Consider the following 27,288-nt stretch of genomic DNA (forward strand, 5'->3'; position numbering starts at 1 on the left):
TGATATACTTGAGCCCAAATCATTGGATATCGATGATCATGTAAATCAACCCAACACATTCCACAACTCATTTATCCTATACTCTCAACTAAATATCTCATAATACAATTAATGGTTATAAAATGAGAATTTATTAGATTAACCTCTAAATCTCCACTTATTTCACTAGTAATCGCCCAAATCGAGACTCATATGCCGTACTAAATCCGTCTTATCACCTGCCATACCTTCGAAGATGTCCAGACCAAGACCCGTGCATATATCTGGCTGGAAGAAGACAAAAGCTACAAAGTCGGATCATCCAGTGGATCAAAGGACTATGAAAGGAGTAATAGGAAACAATTACAGACATACTTCATATTCAAGGCCAGACCATTCAGAAGTCAACCTGGCGTATGAGTATCAAGGTAAGGCTAAAGTTTTCCCACCTATTTCTGAGCATAAACCGGTGTTGATATTGCAGGATTGATCCAGAGACTTGACAACATGGGATCAGTGGTCAGATGGCCTAGGAAGGTGGAAAATCCCAACCCTAGGAGAGACAACTCCAAGTGGTGCGAATTCCACATGGACATTGGACATACAACGGATGATTGCTTCACCCTGAGGAAAGAAGTGGCCTACCTGTTGAAATCCAGGATATCTAAAGGACGATCAAGATGAAGGGCGGAAGTGCGACCGGGCCAAAGAGAACCGGGAGCAAAACGGGACCACAACCTTCGTCCAACACCCACAATCTATAAAGTAAAATTCATATCTGGTGGATCGGAAATTTGTGGTCTGGCCAGTTCAGCAGCAAAAAAAAGATAGCCAGGACGCCAAGGACTACATCACCCTGCAAACCAGATCATGTCCCAGCAATCACTTTCAGTGATTGTGACTGGTAGGGAATTCTCGATGTTCATCATGATGGCCTGGTCAACATGATGTTCAAGGATCAAATAGGTGATATCATGGAAGTCTATATAGACGACATAGTAGTAAAATCTAAGAATGCGGAAGATCATGTGAAGCATCTGGAAATAGCATTTCAAATATTAAAAAAATACAACATTAAACTCAACCCTGCAAAGTGTCACTTCGGAGTCTCCGCAGGTAAGTTCCTTGGATACATGGTGACAAAAAGAGGTATAGAGGCCGAGTCCGGAAACAGATAAAAGCTATCATGGAACTACAGTCACCCAAGTCTGTCAAGGATATTCGAGAAATTGACAGCGGGTAGGGTAGCTTACTGAACCGGTTTATATCAAGATCTTCTGAAAGGTGTAAAATATTTTACAACCTACTCAGAAAAAATAAACAGTTCCATTGGACACCTGAGCATGAAGCAGCCTTTCAGGACTTAAAATCGTACTTGTCGTCTCCACCCTTACTGGCTAAACCAGAGAAAGGAGAACCCCCGTCAGTATACCTATCCGTCACTGACACAGCAGTAAGTGCAGTCCTGGTAAAGGAACAAGAAGGCCAACAACATCTTGTCTATTATGTAAGTAAAAGCCTGCTAGATGCTGAAATGAGGTATGGACTACTTGAAAGATATGTTTTAGCCTTAATTATGTCATGTGCTAAATTACGTCCTTATTTTGAGTGTCACCCTATCATAGTCAGGACTAACTTACCTATAAAATCCGTCCTACGCAAGCCTGAATTATCAGGTAGGATGGCCAAGTGGTCAGTCCAGCTTAGTACGTATGACATCACCTTTGAACCTAGTACAACGATTAAATCACAGGCCTTAGCAGACTTTGTGGCCGATTTCAGCCCTAACCTAGAACCTGACCAGAAAAAAGAAGTTAACCAGTTAGAAAATAAAACTCCAGACCAAGAGTGGACTTTGTTCATAGATGGGGCATCGAATGCCAGGGGGACAGGGTTAGGGTTAGTACTAAAAGCACCACGGGGAGACATGATAGCTCCGTAAGTGTGAGTTCAAAGTAACCCGAGAATATGGCGAGAATATGAAGCCCTGATAGCAGGCCTAAAGGTATGTTTGGACCTCGGTGTTCAAAATTTAAAGGTAAAAACTGATTCACTTTTAATTGCTAATCAAATAAAGGGAATTTATACGGCTAAGGATGCAAAAATGATTTCATATTTAGAATATGCAAAGAACCTTACCACTAAATTTACTTTATTTGACATAGACCAAATAACAAGAGACCTGAACACCCAGGCTGATGCTTTGGCCAACCTAGGTTCAAATTTCACTCCCTCAGTTTTTGATAAAATACCAATTGTTCACTTATTAGAGCCACCTATCAGCAAAGCTGAACAAGTCAACCATGTCAATTAAGATAATAATTCTTGGACCAAACCTTATTATGATTGGTTCCTCCGAGGAATATTACGTCAGGGCATGCATGAAGCAAGGGCCTATAAAATCAGAGCTTCAACCTATTCTATTATCAATAACACTTTATTTAAGAGATCGCAGGCTGGACCATATTTGAGATGCTTGGAGCATGATGAAGCTAAACAAGTACTCCAAGAAATACACGAAGGACATTGTGGCAACCATAAAGGAGGAAAAGGCCTGGCAAGTAAAGTACTCAGAACAGACTATTACTGGCCAACACTGAGGGCTGATTGCTTGGAATACTATTCAAAATGTGAAGCATGTCAAATTCAAGCACCAATAATACATCAGCCATCTGAACTTCTTCACTCGATTTCTGCACCCTGGCCATTCATGACGTGGGGCATCGATATTGTAGGGAAATTGCCTGTAGCTTCAGGACAGAAAGTATTCACGTTGGCTATGACCGACGACTTCTCTAAATGGATCGAAGCTGACTCTTTCAGGCAGGTAACAGAAAAGGATGTAATATCTTTTATCAGGATAAATATCATTTGCAGATATGGAGTCCCATCAGAGATAATGTGTGATAACGGGACCCAGTTTGTGGGAAAGAAAACTAAAGCATTTTGCCAAGAGTGGAACATCAACCTGGTCACATCTTCCCCTGGATATCCAAAAGCTAATGGCCAGGCTGAATCTAGCAACAAGGTAGTCGTTAGCTGCTTAAAGAATAAACTGAAAAGAAGACGAGGTAGATAGGCTAAAGAACTTCCATTGGTGCTATGGGCAGACAGGACAACTCCAAAGATATCAACAGGCCAAACACCCTACTCTTTGGTGTATGGCTGTGAAACTGTCATCCCTGCAGAAGTTCGGGTGCCAACATCAAGATATAGCCTGAACAATGTTGAAACAAACAACAGACCGACGCAAGACAACCTGGTCCGAGAGAAGAACTAAAAGAATGTTTGCCAAAATTAGGATGGCATCGTATCAACAAAGCTTGATGGTGAGAACTTACAACAAAAATGTCAGGATTAGAGTCTTCAAGAAAGGAGACCTTGTCTTACGAAACGTTTTCCTAAATAAAAAAGAAAAATCAGCAGGCAAGCTAGCCCCTACGTGGGAAGGCCCCTATTTAATTGACTCAATTGTCGGACAAGGAGCATAAAGGCTCCAAACATTAGAAAGAGAAATGATTCCAAGATCCTGGAATGTACTCATTTGAAATTATTCCATGTATAAATCTTATCCTAGCCTGATCAGGTAAAAGTCACATCTTTACTATCAGTGTTTTACCCTGACATGCTACCTGGAAAATTATGTGTCTCACATGTTCTATGTGCAATCCACGTCTATATATGCAACTAACTCAATTTCTATCATTTTTCTTGAATCGTGAACAATTATACATGATAAATGATTATATGCATAAATATTCAGGATTGAGGGCTACTCTCTTTGCACATTAGACTTCTTAATTATGTACTTTTTTAAATTTTTGCACCCATTGTGTGCTGATGAAGTTGGTAACCATTACGGATACGGTGAATAGCGGGACCAATCGGGTATGAAATATTGCACGACGACTATTTATTTTGCACACATCTACAACCTGGCCATTTGGACGATGCAGCAAGAAGTGCAAGGGTGTTTTATCCGGACCATCGGTCTAAATGCCCTCTCGATTGGCCGGGTACCAAGCCCTCGATCAGCGGGGACATAAGCCCTCCTGACAGGTCGGTTTTCCCACTCCTTCAACCACTATGGTAAAAACTATATGTGGTTGGATAGTTTACGATGGCTTTAAACGCAATATAGGGACTGTTGGGCCTTGAATTTCGCACTACTGGTAGGATAGAATTCTACCCTGGCCTGACGATCAGGGAAGGTCCGTCAGGCTAGTCCAAGTTTGGCACCAGTCGATGAGCCTAGATTCCCGCATCATCTTCAAGATCAAGTTCAACCGTGGCCTGACAATCAGGGTAGGATCGCCAGAGTAGCTCGAGCCTGGCACCGGGCAGGAGAGGGCAACGGTCAAATGTAAGGTCAACATTTGACTAAGTCAAAGAAAATTATATAAGATTATTACCACATTAATATTGTAATTAAAAGCATATTAACGATGAAGATTCTGGCATAAAGAGGAAGCATTAATATGCATTAATGCGCATTTAAGGAGAAATTAAGTATGTATTTAAGGAAAAAGATATGCCATCAATGAGGCAATTAAGAGAGAATATTTGCTCTTAATGATGAAGATTACTCTACCTTTTGTTGGAGACTATATAAAGAGAAGCAAGCATCACAAGAAGAGGAGTCATTCGGCACAACACAACTTATCACATTACAAGCAAGACTATTATAATATTTAGAGAAAATACTATACTTTGTGCTCATGATATTATTACCCTCTCAAACATAGTGAAATCCTCTCCTGGCTTGGTGCCCGTGGTTTTTTCCCATTCAAGGGTTTTCCACGTACAAATTCCTTTGTCTTATTATTTACTTTATTTGCACTATTTTTATTATCATCAAACCTGCCTAGGTGCGATCATGATATCATCAAAATAGGATGATACTAGTTAACCCCATACTATTCTACCTTGGTCGTATTTCCAGCCCTGCGCAAAATATGGACAAAACAATTGGCGCCGTCAGTGGGGAAACTAGTTTATTAATCCTACAAGAATGTTCACAAGATTTTCTCTTCTCACAATTTTGAGAAGCTTGGGAATGATTGATACAAGAGTTTCCATAATTCCTAATTCAAATGAAGAAATGCTAGATCCAAAGGAAAAATTACCAAAACAAGTCAAAATTCCTTCCAACAATCATAAGTATAACAAACTCCAGTGTTGACTAAGAGAATGCGGATTCCAAGGACATAATTGTCCCGAAAGAAATTCAAAGATAAGTTTTTCCTAGATCTAATACAAGTTTTTGCAAAATATTAACAATATATCTTAAAATTTCCTTACTTTGGTTTTTATTCTACAAGGGTCTTAATTCTAATAATTTGATGTTTTTAGGAAATAAAACCTTGAACTTTGAAAATTCAAGCCTGACAGGGCAATTCAGTCCTGATCGTGACAAGCTTCAAAGTCAGTTCTGGACAGTATCAGGGTAGGCCTCAGCGTCATTACAAGCCTGGCCAATCGGCTCAACCCTGAACGGTTATACCAAGACTGAGATTAGACATGAACGAATTTATATCACTCAATGTGGTACACCCTTAGTGGAACGAGATCGAGGAAGGAAAAAATTGAACAACGTCAACGAAGAAAGAGCTCCCAAAAATGAAGTTTCTCGCTTAATTAAGCCCGACCGCCTTTAAAGATCCAATCAGGACAGGGAATGTTGATCGATGGTATGAAACGCAATAACAAAAAAATAAATCATCAAAGGTATTAAGTAATATTCCTGCACAGGTAAGTCGTATCCTTTACATAACTTTTAAATATGTCATCATAAGTACATATTCCAAGATGGATATGAATCAAATATTTTTAATAGTGACCATATTACATAAGATAGTTATTGGGCAGTCCTGATATACCAGGGTTAGTCAAGCCTAACCTGACCTGACTGATCATTGAAAAATAAATCGACCAAGCCTGACCTGATTGACGTTTTGAGGGATGAATTAACCTGTCATGACTAGCCTGTCCTGATATGCTTAGATGTATTATCATACTAGTATTATGAATCCTTACATGATTGCTCATTAACTTTTCCTTATTATATATCAAGCATGTCTAGCATGAGATTAGAACCTTTGATCAAATAGAATTTTTAATATTAACATGTTACACACATTACACAACATTAATGTTTGGAGACATAATCTATCCTGGCCTGCTAGTTAACATGGTTTTGATTTATAATTCATGTGTATCATTTATAACCTACTTGTGATATCCTTGTAAGATATTTCGGTCTTGCCAAGTGCAATTTTACATGACATGTGGTAAGTTTATGAGTTACATGGTGACCAAAGGAGACATAACAGTCAGTCCTGAATGGATTAAAGCAATACTGGAGTTCCAATTACCAAAACCCGATCGGGGACATCCAAACCTGACAGGCGGATTACGACTGAACAAAAATTAGCCCTGGATTGTTATTTTGAAACCGTAAAGCCTTCCGAGTTAAGTAAGTTTCTCACCTAGCAACTACGGTACCCGAGTTAGGGGCACATGTGTAGCATCATCTGCATGGAAATAGATCGGGTATGAGTACCGTGACATGCATGTCTTAATAAGATCTCACTCCCCCGATTCGTCGGGCTTTGAATTAGTAAGTTTCTTAAAAACAAAAAATATAGATAAATATATAGCTTTGCTTGATCTCATTTTTATACAATTGATGTATATGCTGATGTTATCACCTATAGGCTCAATATTGACACATCTTTGATGTCTCTGCGGCTGAAACGGTGCAAATCCGCCCCTGAAAGAAATATAAACATCTACAAGGAAATAAAAGAACTCCTGAATACGAGGCACCATTATTCAAGGATTAGAAGCTATATTTAACATCGTCTCCATTTTTACTGGCCAAGCCAGGCAAAGGAAAACCCCTGTCGGTTTATATTTCTCTCGTTGACACTACTGTCAGTGCCTAGTTAAAATACATGAAGTTCAGCAACATCCTGTCTACAATGTAAGTAAAAGTCTACTAGATGCTGAAATAAGGTATGATTTACTTGAAAAATATGTTTTAGCTTTAATTATATCGTATATTAAGTTGTGTCCTTATTTTGAATATCACCCCATAGTAGTCAGGACTAACCTACCAATAAAATCTGTCATGCGGAAGCCTGAATTGTCAGGTAGGATGGCCAAATGGTCAGTCCAGCTTAGCACCTATGATATTACCTTTGAACCCAGGACATCAATCAAATCACAAGCCTTAGCAAACTTTGTGGCTGATTTCAGCCCTAACCTGGAATTAGACCTGGCCAAGGAAGCTAACCAATTAGACAATAAGACCTCAGACCTAAAATGGATCCTGTTCACGGACGGGGCATCTAATGTACGGGGCATGGGGTTAGGACTAGTACTAAAATCACCACAGGGGGACATGATAGCCCAGGCTGTAAGCTGTGAGTTCAAAGCCACCAATAATGAAGCAGAATATGAAGCCCTAATAGCAGGCCTAAAGGTATGTCTAGACCTCGGTGTCCAAAACATAAAGGTAAAAACTGATTCACTTTTAATTGCAAATCAAATAAAAGGAATTTATATAGCAAGGAATGAAAAAAATTATTTTATATTTGGAATATGCTAAAATACTTTGCGATAAATTCATTTCATTTGATATTGAATAAATACCAAGAGACCTGAATACCCAAGCTGATGCTTTGGCCAACCTTGGTTCAAATTTTACCCCTGCTATGATAAAGTACCTATTGTACATTTACTTGAACATGCCATCAGGAAGCCTGAATAGGTGAACCCTGTCAACACTGACAATGATTCATAGATTAAGCCTTTTTATGATTGGTTCCTGCAAGGTATACCACTTCAGGCCAGACATATGGCTAGAGCATTTAGAATTAGAGCTTCTACCTATTTTATCATCAATGATAATTTGTTAAAAAGATTTCAGGTCGGACCATACTTGAGATTTCTCGTACGGCTTGAAGTAGGGCAAAGTTTTCAAGACTGGTTATTATTGGCCAACCCTGAGGGTTGATTGCCTGGACTACAACATGAAATATGAAGCCTGCCATAAGCATGCTCCGACTATTCATCAACCATCTAAGCTATTACATCCATTCTCTACACCCTAGCCATTTGTGAAGTGGGGGCATTGCTAACCTAAAGGAAATGGCCAAGTTGAACTATATGAAAAGGTGGTCGTCAAAAAAAAAAAAAAAAAAAAAAAATTAGTCAGCCTGGCCAAACTCCTTATTCATTGGTTTATAGTTGTGAAGAAGCCATCCCTGCTGAAATCCATGTAGATATGGTTTGAATATCTTTGAAGCAAATATCAGCCTGACCCCCAACAGATTGAAGAACCTTACATGCCACAAACACTGTAAGGAGACATGTTTCCAATATCTTGGAATGTAATCCACCTTAAAGCACAATCATACTTGTGGTAATTTCTACTCTGCATGTTCTAGGTAAAAACTCCAAACTTATTCATCTAAATGTGTGCTATGCCGTGCCTTTCCTGAACATGTTACATGACAATGTGCATTCTTTTCTTGCCTACGTGTTTGCGTTTCACATGTCGGATGTTCTAACCAAATTTGTTTTACTTGAATCCTGAAAAAAATTATACATGAATTGTTATTGCATGAATAAAATCTTCAGGATTGAGGGCTACTCTACTGCACATTAGACTTCTTATTTATGTACTTTTTTAATTTTTTGCACCCCGCTGTGCCTGATGAAGTTGGTAACCATCACCGGATACGATGAATAGCAGGACCAATCAGGCATGAAATAATTGCCTAACCTGACTATTTGCTGCACACATCTACAACCGGCTGGATGCAGCAAGACGGTGCAAGGGTGTTTTATCCCGACCATCAGTCTAAATGCCCTCTCGACAGGCCGAGTACCAAGCCCTCCAGTCAAGAAGGGGACATAAGGCCTCCTGATAGGCCGGTTTTCCCACTGCTTTAACCACTATGGTAAAAGCTATATGTAGTTGAACGACGTACGTTAGCTTTAATTGCAAGACAAGAGCAAATACTGAAAAAAATAGGTTAACAGGTTTGAAGAAAACAGGTTAACAGGTTGGAAGAAAACAGGTTAACAGGTTTGAAGAAAACAGGTTTAACAGGTTTGAAGAAAACAAGTTTGAAAAGAATGACATGATTGAACAAAGCAAGCCTCAAAGACGAACTTTATATCATTAACAAAACCATTACCCTCTGGGCAAAGGTAACAAAATGTATATCTATCCTATCAGGGATAACCATACTGACCAGGACCAACAAAATATAAAAAATGTCTTTACAAGGACATTCCCTCGGGCAAACGTACAAAATGATTAATGATTCTACCAAGGGCATTTTCCTTGGTTGAACAAAATACCATTGTTTAAAAGTCCTACAAATGAACATTGACTCACACACACTCCGCGAATACACTTGATTAAGAAGCACTGATTCATATGGTGGGGGCAAAGACAAGCCAGTCAATCAGACGCAGCTACATGGATGAATCGGACGTACATGATAACATGTTGAATATAGCGGCGGGAATGGCACGGGCATCAATTAGATCAATTAGCTTATCGGGATCGGTTCGATCGGAGACAGGCCTCCCCGCATGTGAACCCTCCTTCTTAACTTTGGCAAGCCTAGCATTCAAGTCCGTTATGCCGAAATTGAAAATTCTGAGAAAAGAAAGCCTTACTGCCAGAAGTTGAAGCCCAAGCAGCGTTAACATGCTTAGGAACCTTGAAAGAACCTTCAGCCTTCGAACAACGAAGAAAGCATTCCTCTCCGCAGGAGGAATAGCCAAGAAAACAGTTACCCTCTCAGAAGGATAAAGAATAGCGCTCACCAAATAATCCACTGCAAAAGAAGGTATATCCTGCTTTCCTTTGAACTAACAGAATATGTGCAGGAATGGCAAAAGTTGCAGGGTACTTACGAGCAACGCGAGCATCAAAATTAAGATACGCTAGGTCAGGCCCAACCAAGTTGGCCCTGATGAATATATAACTTGATCCACCACGATGGGAGAATTTTCAGGTATCCATACGTCAGAATCAGCAGTAATGATCCCTTTACCGTTCAAAATTTTCTCAAACTCAAGTTTGAGATGATTGGGGAAAGAGTGTTGTTCATCGAGAACCTTCATCGGCTTAAACTGAAAATTTTTGTAGAAGATGGTGACCTTATCAACAGCTAGAGCAGGGGATGCATCTCCAAGAGTGATGGATTGATTTTCAGAAGATTCAGGCTTATTTTCAGAAATATTTTCAGGGTTTGGGACAAAAGGTGTGCCGGGAGCAACAACAAACCGGGTGATTTTCTTTTTTCTGACCATAGTTAGATTTTACGGTAACCACGGGAAAATAGATGAAGGTTGAAGATAAAGATCGTAGAAAGATAGGGAGAATTTTGGAAGAATTGATCAAGTTTTGGTGGATAATAAATGATGAAGTAAAGAAATTATTTATAGACGAGAAAGATTGGGATTTACTGCAACTAGTCGTTTTCTCAATGATAAAGCACACTGAATCGTCCTGGAGAAGTTGTCCAAAGATGAAAAGAGAAGGTTATCTCTTTATTACTGGCCTGACCCAGCGATAATAAGGAGATAAGGGGCAATTGTTGGGCCTAGAATTTCGCACTACTGACAGGATATAATTCTACCCTAGCCTGACGATCAGAGCAGGTCCGTCAGGGTAGTCCAAGTTTGGCACTAGTCGAAGAGCCTAAACTCCCGCATAATCTTAAGGATCAAGTTCAACCCTGGCCTGACAATCAGGGTAAGATCGCCAGGGTAGCTCGAGTCTGGCACCAGGCAGGAGAGGACAAACAGTCAAATGTAAGGTCAACACTTGACTAAGTCAAAGACAATTATATAGGATTATTACCACATTAATATGGTAATTAAGAGCATATTAATGATGAAGATTCTACCATAAAGAGGAAGCATTAATAGGCATTAATGCACATTTAAGGAGAAAGATATGCAATTAATGAGGCAATTAAGAGAGAATATTTGCTCTTAATGATGAAGATTACTCTACCTTTTGTTGGAGACTATATAAAGAGAAGCAAGCATCACAAGATGAGGAGTCATTCTGCACAACACAACTTATCACATTACAAGCAAGACTATTATAATATTTAGAGAAAATACTATACTTTGTGCTCATGATATTATTATCCTCTCAAATCATAGTGAAATCCTCTCCTGGCTTGGTACCCGTGGTTTTTTCCCATTCAAGGGTTTTCCACGTACAAATTCCTTTGTCTTATTATTTACTTTATTTGCACTATTTTTATTATCATCAACCATGCCTAGGTACGATCACGATAACATCAAAATAGGATGATACTAGTTAACCCTCATACTATTCTATCCTTGTCGTATTTCCAACCATGCGCAAAATATGGACAAAACAGGGACAAAAAAAAAAAAAATCAGGTTAACAGGTTCAGAAATTTAACAGGTTAACAGGTATGAAGAAATAAAGTTTACAGGAAATTTTGGACAAAACCAGCAAATAACAAGGCATCAAGAAATAATTAAGGTGAGCCAAGGAAGGCCACCACCGTCATATTTGTTAGCCCTTACCCCCTGGGGCAAAGGCACCAAAATAATTGTTAAGGTCAGGGATAACCTCCCTGACCAACCAAAACACAAAAGAAACAAAGAAAATGAAATTGTCTTTCCAGGGACATCCCCTCCTGGATGGGCCAATACCATCAAAGAAAAAATATAAAATTACTGCCCCTTCCCCCCCCCCCCCCTTGGAAACAGCATCAGCACTTCAACTTTTGGCCTGATCAGCCTCAGCATCCTGCTCCCCATCAGTACCAACATCTTGCTCCCGAGGAGAGTCGACTTCCTGTTCATTGCCCATATTGTGCAAATCAGGATACTTAGAAGCAGCGAAGACCATCTCAGCTTCAGGGTTCCAGTTTGCCCTGGCCTTCATAGGCTCCGACATAGCAGCCACTTTCCCCTTGATATAGAAGTACAGGGAAGCATCATCAAGCTTGAACTCCAAGTCATCCCTCTTCAGGGTAAGCTCCTCATTCCTGTCCAGTGCCTCTTACAGAAGCTGCTTACTCGAGCTGGCCTCAGCCTTGGCAGCATCCCTCTCAGCGTGCACCTTTGCGAAGTTAGCAGTCCCTGCAGCCAGATCAGCCCGAGCAAAATCCAGTTCAGACTTCAGCTTATCATAATCAAATCTCATGAGATCAATCCTGGCCACCAAAGAGGTAGCCTGATAAGCATTATGGAGACAAGCTGCATCACCCTAAATAGAAACAAAAGTAGTATAAATATTATATCATAATAATAAAAACCTCTAAATAAAATATATACACATACTACAAAAAATAATATACCTCTCTCACAGCTGTAACACTCCTGATTTTTGACTAAATTAAAACCGATCTTTACATATAAAAATGGCCAAAAACAGGGATATTATAATTAATATACAAAGTCTCTTGTTACAAATCCTTTTAAAAATAAAATAATACAAATCGGAACTAAACTTTATAAAGTATTAAAATAAAATCTTGACTTGAAATTCTCTTTAAACCGCAGCGGAAGACCTGAAAATAAAACCAGAAGACAGAAAGGAACTACCCCCATGACGAGTAGCCCCGAAGGGAGAAAACACGTCAGCCGGAAAGCTGAGTAACAGATAATACCTCAATAGAAGGAGAATACTCTTTGCTCATGGCGTGGAAACAAGCACACGTAATAATAAAAATAAATAGAGAAAATAATAAAAACACTCCCCGATAACTAATCAGACAAACTCCTTTCTATTTCCATTATATACCACACTCTCTTATTCCAATAGTTAACCAAGTCTCATCTCATTACTCCGTCTCACTCATTACTCTATCTCACAATATAATAATCTAATGTAACCATGTATCGTATTCTCATCGTCGACCCTAAGACAAAGACAAGGGGTGAGTGAACCGGCGGAATAAAACCGCGAAACAATATTTCCATCTCAATATCGATCTCAACTCAAATAACTCAATAACTATGGTATTTACTTCTCCTTATAAAACCATATTACTCTTTCGTTATGGGTTTCTTCCGTGAATTTTCTACCGCTTTATAGTATATTACTCCATAAAAAACCTTATTCTGTTACACTCATCCTCCATAATCATCAATAGTGGATTAGAGACTATTATATGGATGCTTAATTATATTAATTATTTGGAATAATGTATATAAATTTATAAATAGTAATGAGAAGTAATAATTAATAATTGATGGAATAATCATAATATTTTGATTAGGTTGATTTGTGAAGAAATTATAATCTGGTCAGATTGCTTTAATTATTTGGATTGCTTAAGCTGCATAATTGGAATCGCTTGCCAGGTAAGGATAAATCCTACTCAACTTTTACTCGATAATGTTTGTTGGATGAATTATCAGATGAGAAGTATATGTCATTGGTTTATATTGTGGTTATTGGTTATCTCATGTCGTAATTATTGGATACCTTAGACTAGTTCTGAGATGATTACTATTGTTGTTGATCATGACATTTGTGTTGGATACCTCAGTTTTATACTGAGATGGTGGATACCTCAACTTCGGTTGTGATGGTGGATACCTCAACTTCGGTTGGAATGATGTAAAGTGAGCACTTTGTTAAGGGAGGTGTGCTACGTAAAAAGATGGAGCACGTTGTCAGGGGGTTGTGCAATGTAAAAAGGAAATTGGATTGTTGTCGTATGTTTTTGTTGTTGGTATTTATTCCTACTCAACCTCGCGGTTGACTGTGTATTCGTGAACACCTGCGGTGAACCATTTTATGGGGAGAAGATTTGACAGGTACTAAAGATTAGCTGACTCGGGGGCATTGGGACGAGAGCTCGACTTGGACCATAGTTGAAGTCTAGATCACGTAGAACAATTAGAACACTTTATTTATTTCCGCTGCGAGCTGTAAATATTTATTATTAAGTTTTAGTTAGTTAAATTGTAATAAACATGTATTCACTAAAGTTTTAATTTAATGTACTTTGGTTTGTTGTACTTTGCTATTCACTACCTCGGGAAACCGAGATGGTAACGATCTCATTTACTTGGGATGCCTAGCTAAAGACTCTTGAATAAATGGGGGGTGTTACAACAGCAGCCAAGGCACCTGCCAAAAGGTTGACAACATGATCTACTGAAGCAACCGCCTGAGTAGCAGTCTCAATAGGATCAAGGGTAAGCATAACATCTGATTTAGAAGTGGCATAATAATTAATTTTCACCCTGCCAGCCTCAAAATTATCCACCCTGGCTCACACTTCCCTGACCGGGGGTAAACGGATCAATTTCCTCCTCTTTCCTCTTCTGGGCTGCTGAACTTGTTTCAGCAGAGGCAATAGGAGGAGGAGAAACCTTGGGAGTAGCAGACAACTTAGTTAAATCAATGACAGGCCAGTATCACCACCTCCCTGTGAACTCTCCTCTTTGACCTTGGCCAACCTGGCAGAAAGGTCAGCCATACCAAATTTGGCAAGGCGAGTGGATGATCTAGTGGCTATAACACGAGACACTATATTAGCAATAAAGACATGCTGTCATGAAAAAGCCAAAATAGGAAGAAAAGCGAAACCAAAAAGAGAACAAAATAAACTTACTGCCTAAAGTAGAAGCACTGGAAATTTTTGAAGGCTTGGGCACTCTAGCAGCACCCTCAGTCTTCAGGCAACGAGGAAGATGGTCAACCCCACAATAAAGAGGCCAAGTCCTCTCTAGTTGAGGAATTATAAGAAAAGCAGAGATGCTTGCAGTTGGGTACTCGATCTCACTGGACCAATCTTCAACTGCTGACAAAAAAGGTATAAGTCATTCATGTTTATTTACTTTCTTTAACACTAACAAATAAATATGCAGGATAAGAGAAAAATTCAGGATACATACCACCAGCACAGGCATTATAGTTCAAGTACGCCAGATCAGGACCCACATAATTGGTCCTGATGAACATATACCCAGCAGCCCAATTCTTGTCATGGCCGCTATCCAGATTGCTGAGAAGAGGAGTGGCTGAAGCCCTGACCTTGAACTAATACGGCCAGGACTGTTGGTCTTGACAGTATAACAAGCCTTCAAGTCCTCCAAGGAGCAGGAAATATTATGGTTTTTTCAGAGATATTCAACGGAGCAGACTACCTTCCACACCATAGGCATTAGTTCGTAGGAAGGCACACCAATTTCTTTAATAACATCCACCATAAGTGGAGAGAAAGGAAGCTTGCAACCAGCCCTGAAGGCCCAGTCATGGATACAGAACCAGCCAGGATATGACCAGTCCGCCCTGACAGGAGAATTTTCAAGGATCAAAACTTCGGAATCAGCAGGAATGATTCCCTTATCCTTCAAGATTTTTTCAAATTCGGGTTTCAGACGGTTTGGAAGAGACTGATCATCTTTTAAAGCTTTTGTGGGTTTAAATTCAAATTCTCTGTGAAAGATCGAAATCATTTCAAGAGGGTCAATCATTTCAAGAGGGGGATCAATTGGCTTTTCAACCGCAGGAGGTTGAATAATAGAAGACCCTGGCAAATTTTCAGAAGTGGTTTCCTCAGGATTTCACTACTAAAAAACTCGCTATGGACATCAGTTGATGGACATCTGATTATTTAAAAATCTGATGTACAAATTATACACATCAGTTGTTTGCAAAAAAACTGATGTACTTATAATTATATGTACATCAGTTGAGTAACAAAACTGATGTCCATTATTTCTGATTTTAATGGACATGGGATTTTAAGAAAGCCCATGTCTTTATGATAATCAAGTACATCGTACATAAAAGTTAACCGATGTACATATATGTTGAAATTATAAGCGCACAAAAAATTTGCCTCACCGCCCTTTCACTTATATAATTTCATGTTTAATTAAAAAAAAAACAATTTTTAATAAACCTAATCCCTCTTTGTGTCAGTATACACAATTCATACCTTCATCCTCCCTCATATCAATTTACAATTCAATATCCTCACATCAAATTCATCAAATTCATTCAACCACCAGGCGCACGTCAACCACCAGGCGCTCGTCAACCACCCTGTGCTGTTATCTCGCGTTGTCACCCCTCACCATAATTAGGTATTTTTCGATCTTTTTTACTTAAGGCTTAATTTTTTGTTAATTTGATCAATTTACTGCATGCAAGTTTGGATTTTGTCATTTGTGTGATATGTTTTCAATTTTAATTGAAGAATAAATTATGGGTTTATAATAAAATTGGGGTTTATGCTTAAAAAAATGACGTTTGGATAATCAAATTGGGGGTTTATGCTGATACCTATTAATTATTTCAAATTGGGGGTTTATGCTTTGGGTGAGATGTTACCGTATGCAATTTTGATCAATTTACTGCATGCATGCCTGATTAATCGATTGTTAGAACTGTTAGAAGTGTTTTTGTTAGGCAAAGTGTTAGAAGTGTATGCTATTTTGATCAATTTATGCTTTGGGTGAGATGTTAGAAGTGTTAGGGGAAGTGTTAGAAGAGTGCAATTTTGACGCACTTAGTAGCTGTTCAGTCAATAAAATTGATAGACAAGCTATTTAGACTGCGACAGTAGTATGGATTAAGAAAATCACCAGTTTAGCTGTTCATTCATCCTCCCCATGCCAATTTTGATGCACTTAGTTGCTGTTCAGTCAATAGCGTTGACAGTTACTGCCAATTGCCTGACTGCGATACCCTCTACTGTCATGCTTTCAGTCGTTGCAGGATTTTGATGTGCATCAAATTATCAGTTAAGTGTTAGAAGCTAAGTGTTAGAAGTGTGCAATAATTATCAGTGGATTGTTAATTATGGAGTTGATGTAAAGTATTTAGCTAATTAATGCCTGAGTTTTGAATTATTCGTCCTGAACTTTTCAATAATAACCTTTTAACTTTATAAACTATCGCAGTGGATCTTGAATATATACGGAGATTGGGAATATGGATCGTGACTGGATGTTTGTTGACCGTTTGGACCCTAGATATAGGAAAGGGGTTGAACATTTTGTTAGAGTTGCTATTAATAATGCGGAGAATGTTGAAGAAATTTATTGTCCATGTGTTAAATGTGGGAATAATGTGTATCTTGATTCTGAAGAATTGAAAAGTCACCTCTTATGTAATGGTATTGACAAAAGTTATACAAGGTGGATTTGGCATGGGGAGGATGTGTTGCCTACCTTGAGTAGTAATTTAGAGGATGATAGCGACATTGAGGGAGATGGTTTTGATGAAAATTTTGATCGAGTAGACGACCTGATTAATGATTTGAAACAATCCACTGAAGACCCCACACAAGTAGAGATGTTTGATAGGCTTTGGTGATGCAATTAAACCCTATACCCAGGTTTAAGTTTGACACGCCTATCGCAACTTTAAAATTGTATAGTTTAAAGGCGAAAAATGGATGGAGTGATAAAAGTTTCACAAGTTTGCTTCAATTGTTGAGTGAGATTTTACGGATGGCAATGAACTCCCTAAGCGTACCTATGATGCTAAGAAAATTTTGTGTCCAATGGGAGTTGATTATGTAAAGATACATGCATGTCCTAATGATTGCATTTTGTATCGAAAAGATTATAAAGATTTAAACGAATGTCCAAAGTGTGGGGCTTCACGTTACAAGTTGCCGAAAAAAAATTCCAAAAAAAATATTGGGGTCCCAGCTAAAGTCTTGTGGTATCTTCCCATTATCCCAAGATTTAAAAGAATTTTTGCAAATGTAAAAGATGCAAAAAATTTAATTTGGCACTTATTTGAAGGTAGAATTTCGAGATGACAAAATTCGTCATCCGGTGATTCAACACACGGTGGAAAACAATTGATCATTTGTTTCCTGAATTTGGATCCGAGGCTAGAAATTTAAGGCTTGGACTTTGTACTGATGGTATGAATCCGTTGGTAGTCTAAGTAGTCAGTGGAGCACATGGCCGGTTTTGCTAACAATTTATAATCTCCCTCCTTGGTTATGCATGAAGCGTAAATATCTTATGTTGTCGCTATCGATTTGGGGCCTAAGCAACCTGGAAATGATATAGATGTTTACCTAGAACCCTTGATTGATGATTTGAAGTTATTATGGGATGAAGGGGTAGAGGTATATGATGCTTATCATGGTGAGACTTTTAACTTACGTGCCATGATATTTTGCACCATTAATGATTTCTCGGCTTACGGCAACCTCTCGGTTATCTTGTGAAAGGGGCTAAAGCGTGTCCAATTTGTGAGAAGGATACAATTTCTGACCGTTTAGTTCATGGGGGAAAGAATGTGTACCTTTGTAATCGAAGATTGCTCCGCCGTTCACACCCTTATAGAAAAAAAATGAAGCCTTTTAATGGGAAACAAAAACTTAGAAACCCTCCAAAGATTTTAAGTGGGAGAGAGGTTTATGAAAAAGTGAAAAACATTGAAAATAATGTTGGAAAACCATATAAGAAGCCAAGTAATGGGACCTTATACAAAAAGAAGTCCATATTCTGGGATTTACCATATTGGAAGCATTTGTCCGTGAGACATTGTATTGATGTCATGCACGTGGAGAAAAATGTGTGTGATAGCCTCATTGGTACACTTCTCAACATCCCTGGTAAATGTAAGGATGGTGTCAAAGCTAGAGAAGATATGGTCGCACAAAAGATACGACCAGAAGTAGCACCACAAATTAGAGGTTCAAGAACCTATTTACCCCCAGCTTGTTTTACTTTGTCACGAAAGGAGAAAAAAAGTGTGTGTGAATGTTTACATGGGGTGAAGGTGTAACACCCCCATACTCCAAGTGCCTACCAGGACCACTCAGGTATAAGGATACTACCATCTCGGTTGCCCGAGGTACTGAATATCATAAGACAATAAAGAAACGTACTTTTAAAGTAATTATAGATTAAGTGACTACATGTTCAAACCCAAAACTAATAAAAGAAATTACAAGGGTCTCATACGGTCTACAGCTAACACTATCAAAGCTACTAGACTTCGTCCGACAACGGAAGACTTCTAACCGCCACGTGATGACTCATCCCGGCTATCCCATACGCGTCATATCACACCGCTCAATAATCGCTCACCACCCCCGAATGGATCACCACAATTTTTAAAACATTTAAACGGGGTCAGTACTAATCACACAATTCAATACATATATCAACAATAAGATAAAAAGACAGCTGAACTGTCACACACACACACACACACACACCACCAACTCCCATCGTCTCAATACCGACCGTCCACTTTGGACCGACCACTCGCCCGATGGGGGACCGCAGCCGTTCCCACCTAAGCCCCGCTCATCGTACGAGCGATAACCCTGTCCATTAATGTGCACATCCCCTTTCGTGGCGGGTTCCACGAAGGGCGAAACTAGGGCGTGAGATCACTCCCGCAAGTGACCCCACTCAGCCGAGAACGCATCTCGAGAACCATCAACAAACACAACCACAATCACAATCACAATCACAATCATCATATCAAACAACTAACTACAAAGACATCACCAATATCCCATTATGGGACTAATGCGAGTAGGAAATCCTACCCGATATGCACACAACCGGACGGTCTCTACTGCTGAGTCAAAAAGCCTCTTCTATGAACCCTCCTCCTATCATACAACACATAAGGGCTACCAAATCACATACTACACATAAAACCCCCAAATCTCTAAATTAGGGTTTAACCAAACTTAACAAAACATTATAAAAATTATATTAAAAGCTTACCCTCGACGCAGGGAACTCAACGATACGAATAACGACAAGAACTGACCGTCTGAACTCCGGGAATTGCTAAGGATGCGATTAGGAAGGTGAACTTATTGCTTTCTCTCTTAAACAGGGATTTAGGTTTTGTAAAAGTGATTTAAAACAGTGACGACGAAACTTAAATACCTTAATCGCATAATTAACAAAACCCGAGAAAACTCCCCGTAAAACCGGACACTCGATCGAGTACCCAAGGTACTCGATCGAGTACCCCCTTACTCGATCGAGTACCCCAGCTACTCGATCGAGTACCCCAGCTACTCGATCGAGTACCCAACAGGTCAGAAACTATTCTAAAACGCAACTTACCCTTACTCGACAGAGTAAGGCCTACTCGATAGAGTACCCAAAGACTCATAAATACGGAGTATTACAGTCTTCCCTCCTTAAAAAGAACTTCGTCCCCGAAGTTCAACCCATACATAAAAAAAAACAACCATACTGACTCGACCAAGACACAACAACTTAGCTAAGGACTCAAGAACTCGACCGAACATAGAACATGAACTCTTAACACCCACTCCACCAACTATGTTTACTTCCACAAGATGACTCACTATGTCGTATCTACCACATATATATCTCTCACGACACCAACTCCATGCATAACCAACTACCACCCTCTAATGCTCCTCTAATGCTGCTAGCTCCATACTATCATCAACTATCAAATCCAATACCAAGACACTCATAGACATCAAACTGGATGTTACATTCTACCACCCTTAAAAGGAACTTCGTCCTCGAAGTTTACTCACACTCGTAACCTCATCATCCAACTGTCAATACTAGCGAAATATTCTCACACTCCTAAACATCACGCTACTACAAGCACGGTCATGACCTTTAATAAAATCACCCACAACACGAATCGATCTTTTATTCTACATCAAGACTCAACTTCCGAATATATTACCATATGTACAACCATCAAAATCTGTTTTATCGCATCCTACTCCTCTTAAGACAAATGTTACGTCCTCGTAACTCACTAATACCAAACCATATCTATATCTCATTACCCTCTGTACCACCACATGTCAAAGATAACCGTCTATAAACCAAACACTCACCATTCTTATATCCAAGGCTCCCATACATAAACATTTCCCATTCCTCAACTCATTCGGCAACGCACCTAACCTATACTATAAACTCGTAGCAAATCACCATACCCACTCTTCATTATTACTGCCAAACAACATACCTCTCTGTGTAAGGCACTTATCTCCCAGAAGCATAACTCACGATCCGCACTCGTTACGTACACGCACACTAGATCCTCAAGTTCTTTCTTTCATTACCGCAAAATTCATACACAACTTAACATGACACTAATTTCCCCAACACCCTACACTCACTGTCTCAACAAAAGATTATGAACTACCTGCCGCTTTCAGCTCATTACAACACATGCTCCACGAATCCTTTCCCATTACCATGTCTACCGATGTCTCATCCGAAAACAAGATCAAAATTACCGTAACAACCTCTCACAACCGTGTCTCATCAACAGATTATCACTATCCCGTGACAACAACGAAACATATACAACTCTATTTCACATCATACTCTACCTCATTCCCAACTTAACCTGGTAAAGAAAACATGAATAAGCAAGACAAATGTCTATCAAAGACAAACCGACACTCGCAGAGAGCAACATCAAACAAAACAACAATCTATGTATAACTAACTGGTATGTACTTTCGAAACCCGAATCATAATCATCCCGCCTACTCCACCACAACCGGTGACGGCATCACAACACCGCCACCAATGACCACACCGTAGTGCGAAAATACCCGCATCACAAGATTATGTACCGTGCCCGGATCACCACCCGAGGCACCACAACCACACCGATAGACATCACAATTGCATACAATTCCCATAAATCGACTTAGCATAACTTCTCGACAAGAAAAATTTACTCAAATCCACTTTATTAAATCACCACGCAACATATTATATGGATAAACAGATAAGCATCTCATGAACATCCTCTCTGCCATTTCCCGGAATACACATGTGTTATCAATACACATAAAATTATAACTAGCCATGTCAAATCAATCAAATTATTACCTTTTTGGATATCATTAAATTAAATTACCGTGTCCAACATATATATTACCGAACATTCATAAAACAATTTTATAATTATCATACCATACCACTTCTTGTGAGGTCAGAACCTCACACAAACATTTACACATATCACAGACCCGTAATCACAACCAACTAGTCAATCCTGACCACGTAAGTCACCACTCGAAAAAAGGTTACCTGCCGCCCGAGTTTAACTCATATGCCCCTCATAACATTTTCCCCTATTCGCACAACCATCACTTCTTGTCAAGTATAACCATACCATTACTATTCAACTATTAGCATCCGCCTCATCTAACCACATCTTATACCTTCTCACAACTATACACAACAATCAGGTCCCTACCAAATCAACCTCTTTTGAATTGCTACCTTTCTAATATACCATCACTCTTAACCCTTAGTCACAAACCATAACACCACCTTTGTCCAGGACATCAAACCTCTTTCACTCATCTCTAAACATCACGATTTCTTTCCTATCTTAGGTTAACATCCCAAATAACTATCATCAAATTCACCAACAAAATTTACATCAACATCATTCCCAATCTTTGTCTTATTTGTATTGTCATCCAACTCTCCACCAAATATCTCGTATCTCCGCCAATACTCCACCAACTTATCACTCCCTTAATTCCTCGAAACTCATTATCAATCATATTGTCCTGAAACTTCTATATAATCATTAGCTAATATCCTCATGATAATATCATAAATCTCGACGATTCCTTACTTCTATATCACATAACTCCGGTGAACATTTTCCTCAGCTTACTTTTATCCTTCTTTTCTCTTTACACTCAATAATACCAATTAATAGTTCAACTCTTTATTCCTTCTAGCTAACTCTTTAGAAATCCAGTTACCCTTTCGTTGCTCCAAAACTCAAATTCCATTATTTTCTACCGACATCATCTCACTCTTTCTTACCATGGATCTTCTCTTATTATGCTATCACTCACTCACACTTATCACTAATTTGTCCATAAAAATCAACGTTTAAAGTTCAAACAATTACATCTCCCTTTTTACATCTCTAGAAATCAAAATTCTTTTTATACCGTTAATTGCCCAAGGAAATCCCACAGTGGTTTCACCTCTTAATAAACCAAATCTCCCCAAACTCCCTCACTGTCTACAAATCCACCTCGCGACATGTCTCCACAAAGTTCACTATATATTACTCTTCTCAACCCTTTTAAACGAACCTTCACTACATAAATCCATAACCCACACGACTCCTAACCATTTCCCTCCTTAACTCTTTACACATCTCAAGCTGCCACTATCCACATTCTTACTTTCAATCTTTTCATTCTCACGTTCATTATACTCACATCATCCCTTGTCTACATTCACTTATTTTTAAATTACTCAACACACAATCATATCACTCATCCCGTCTCGCAAAACGTGCGCCATGCCTCAATAAACTATACCAATCTTCCTTTTCTTTTTCCACCATCTATCATAATCACATATAACTCATGTCCTCCCCACCGAACTCATACTCATCATAGTGCCACTCTTTACATCATAAGATTGGGTAACTTACGCTTTAGGACCAACACATACGTAAAACAATGCATAAAGAAGTAATACAACACCTTTGAATTAAACATAATGTGCAACGAATGTCAAAAGACAAACATATGACCCGAAATACGCATATGACCTGCACAGACCCCACTCGATCGAGTACCAGAACCTACTCGATCGAGTTGAGGCTACTCGATCGAGTGCCCAACATGCTCGATCGAGTGCCCCGACTCCAGAACCCAAACGGACCTTCGATCTCGACTTACTCGACCGAGTAGCCCGGCTACTCGATCGAGTGACCCAATACTCGATCGAGTGCCCGAGGTACTCGATCGAGTGCCAAAAACACGATTCTGGTCAAAATAACGACAAATACCCACTCGATCGAATCAAACCCACTCGATCGAGTCATGCAGACTCGTGAATACTACCCGCATGTTATCTCACATACCCCAACGTACTATGCATTCATTATTATTTCAACATTATGATTACAACTACGCATTCAAATCTGCGCGACTCCTCATACAATCAACAAAATAATCTACTTCGTGTTATTAAGTGCCACGTTATAAAAATGACCATCATGCTTTTCATCCAATTCGTTATACAAAACACATATCATTGAACCTCTATTCTTCATGTTACTACTCACCAAAAGCCAAACATTACCATCTATCATGCTCATATAACATTCAACTTTCAATCATGTATTACCCGCATGTTTTAAATTTTCATAACTTTTCATAACACAAACCACACCCATACACTACAAATCCTATTCCCATGTTGCTAATACAACAACATTACAAATCCACTTCATCACACATCATCATATACGAACTACTTTCTTTTTCTACCATATCATTCATCATTCTCATATACTTTTCCCACGATTCCAACCAACATGTCAACCAACTATCATGCAACATGCTTTCAACAAACCATATACAGCACAATTAACCTACACGTCGCACATATACACACGGACTCCACGTTCCCATACCATGTGGTCGGCTTAAGTATCATGGGGCCAAGATTTTGAAGTGAGGGCGCCTACTCACCCAAAACCTAGCATCGGTAGGGCTCCCATTACACATACACCAGGTTCATTTTATTAGACTCCCTATGTTCATTATGTTCATTTGTTACTGGTTCCAAAATCGTCGCTCTGATACCATTTGTAACACCCCCATACTCCAAGTGCCTACCGGGACCACTCGGGTATAAGGATACTACCATCTCGGTTGCCGAGGTGCGAATATCATAAGACAATAAAGAAACGTACTTTTAAAGTAATTATAGATTAAGTGACTACATGTTCAAACCCAAAACTAATAAAAGAAATTACAAGGTTCTCACACGGTCTACAGCTAACACTATCAAAGCTACTAGACTTCGTCGACACAAACGGAAGACTTCTAAGCGCCACGTGATGACTCATCCCAGCTATCCCATACGCGTCATATCACACCTGCTCAATAACTGCTCACCACCCTCGAATGGATCACCACAGTTTTTAAAACATTTAAATGGGGTCAGTAATAATCACACAATTCAATACATATATCAACAATAAGATAAAAAACAATTTTGTCACACACACACACACACACACACCACCAACTCCCATCGTCTCAATATCGACCGTCCACCTTTGGACCCGCCCGCCGCGTGGGGGACCGCAGCCGTTCCACCTAAGCCCCGCTCATCGTACGAGCGATAACCCTGTCCATTAATTTGCACATCCCCTTTCGTGGCGGGTTCCACGAAGGGCGAAACTAGGGCGTGAGATCACTCCCGCAAGTGACCCCACTCAGCCGAGAACGCATCTCGAGAACCATCAACAAACACAACCACAATCACAATCACAATCACAATCATCATATCAAACAACTAACTACAAAGACATCACCAATATCCCATTATGGGACTAATGCGAGTAGGAAATCCTACCGATATGCACACAACCAGACGGTCTCTCTGCCGAGTCAAAAGCCTCTTCTATGAACCCTCCTCCTATCATACAACACATAAGGGCTACCAAATCACATACTACACATAAAACCCCCAAATCTCTAAATTAGGGTTTAACCAAACTTAACAAAACATTATAAAAATTATATTAAAAGCTTACCCTCGACGCAGGGAACTCAACGATACGAATAACGACAAGAACTGACCGTCTGAACTCCGGGAATTGCTAAGGATGCGATTAGGAAGGTGAACTTGTTGCTTTCTCTCTTAAACAGGGATTTAGGTTTTGTAAAAGTGATTTAAAACAGTGACGACGAAACTTAAATACCTTAATCGCATAATTAACAAAACCCGAGAAAACTCCCCGTAAAACCGGACACTCGATCGAGTACCCAAGGTACTCGATCGAGTACCCCCTTACTCGATCGAGTATCCCAGCTACTCGATCGAGTACCCAACAGGTCAGAAACTATTCTAAAACGCAACTTACCCTTACTCGACAGAGTAAGGCCTACTCGATAGAGTACCCAAAGACTCATAAATACGGAGTATTACAGAAGGTTCCGCAAGGTTATTCATCGAACATTAGAAATCTTGTGTCTTTGAAAGAGTTAAAACTGGTAGGATTGAAATCACATGATTGTCACACTTTAATGCAACAATTACTTCCAGTAGCTCTTCGTGGAGTTCTGCCTAATCATGTTCGAGGAGCTATTACTAGACTTTGCTATTTTTTCAATGCAATATTTAGCAAAGTTGTTGACTCAGATACCTTGAATACATTACAACGAGATGTTGTTATAACTATGTGTGAACTTGAGATGTTTTTTCCTCCTTCCTTTTTCGATATAATGCAGCATTTAGTAGTACATTTGGTGAGAGAAATTAAAATTTGTGGACCAGTATTTTTAAGAAATATGTATCCATTTGAGCGATATATGAAACCCTTAGGCGGCTACGTAAGAAACCAAAATAGGCCAGAAGGGTGCATGATTCAGGTGTATGTGGCAGAAGAGGCGCTAGAGTTTGTAACTGACTACCTGATCGAGGCCATTTCGTGTTCACAATTAAGTATATGTGGTCGTTGGTCAATGGTCGATACAAAACACAATTTATACTTCACAAACAACTCTACAATTAGTAAAGAGGCAAGTAAAGGTCGGATCCCAAGGGACGGGTATTGAAATGAGAATTCTATTGTAACTAGTAGTGTCTAGGGGTGTCACAAATTGAGTTGGTGTAGAAGGTCACTAAACTAAAATAGCAATGAAAATAAACTAGCAAGATGAATAAAATAAGGGGTGTAAACAATTGATTAAAGGCACTAGGGTGTCATGGGATCATAGGGGAATCATGGGATATGATCATACAAACATGTTCTCAAATTATAAGCAAGTAATTATTGTTGTGATGGATTGAGTTGGGTTATATCTTACAATCCTAGGAAAGTTTGGGTCCCGGAGCCGAATCGATTAGATTGTACAACACCTACAAGTCGACTTAATCTTTCCTACTCAACACATGCATGGTCTAATGAGACTCGAGTTGGGTTATGTCTTACAAGTCTCATTGAAAAGATAGAAGATGATAGTAAATGCAAGGATTCATAGGCTTAGCATTTCATCAAATATAACATGTGCATGTATTAAGATCAAAACAAGCAAGCAAATAAGATATGAAAGCATATTGATTTAAGCATGAATCATTCCCATGTTGGTTTCCCCTAATCACCCATTAAACCCTAGCTAAGAGACTACTCACTCATTATCATGTTGATCATGCTAGCAAGGTTGTCAATCATACCAACAATATGAAACATGATGAATAAATGAAAGTAATTAACAATAATTAAAAAGGGATTAAGAGATTATACCTACT

Source organism: Silene latifolia, chromosome X (genome assembly GCF_048544455.1).
Source record: "Silene latifolia isolate original U9 population chromosome X, ASM4854445v1, whole genome shotgun sequence".
In the NCBI taxonomy this organism is placed as follows: domain Eukaryota; kingdom Viridiplantae; phylum Streptophyta; class Magnoliopsida; order Caryophyllales; family Caryophyllaceae; genus Silene; species Silene latifolia.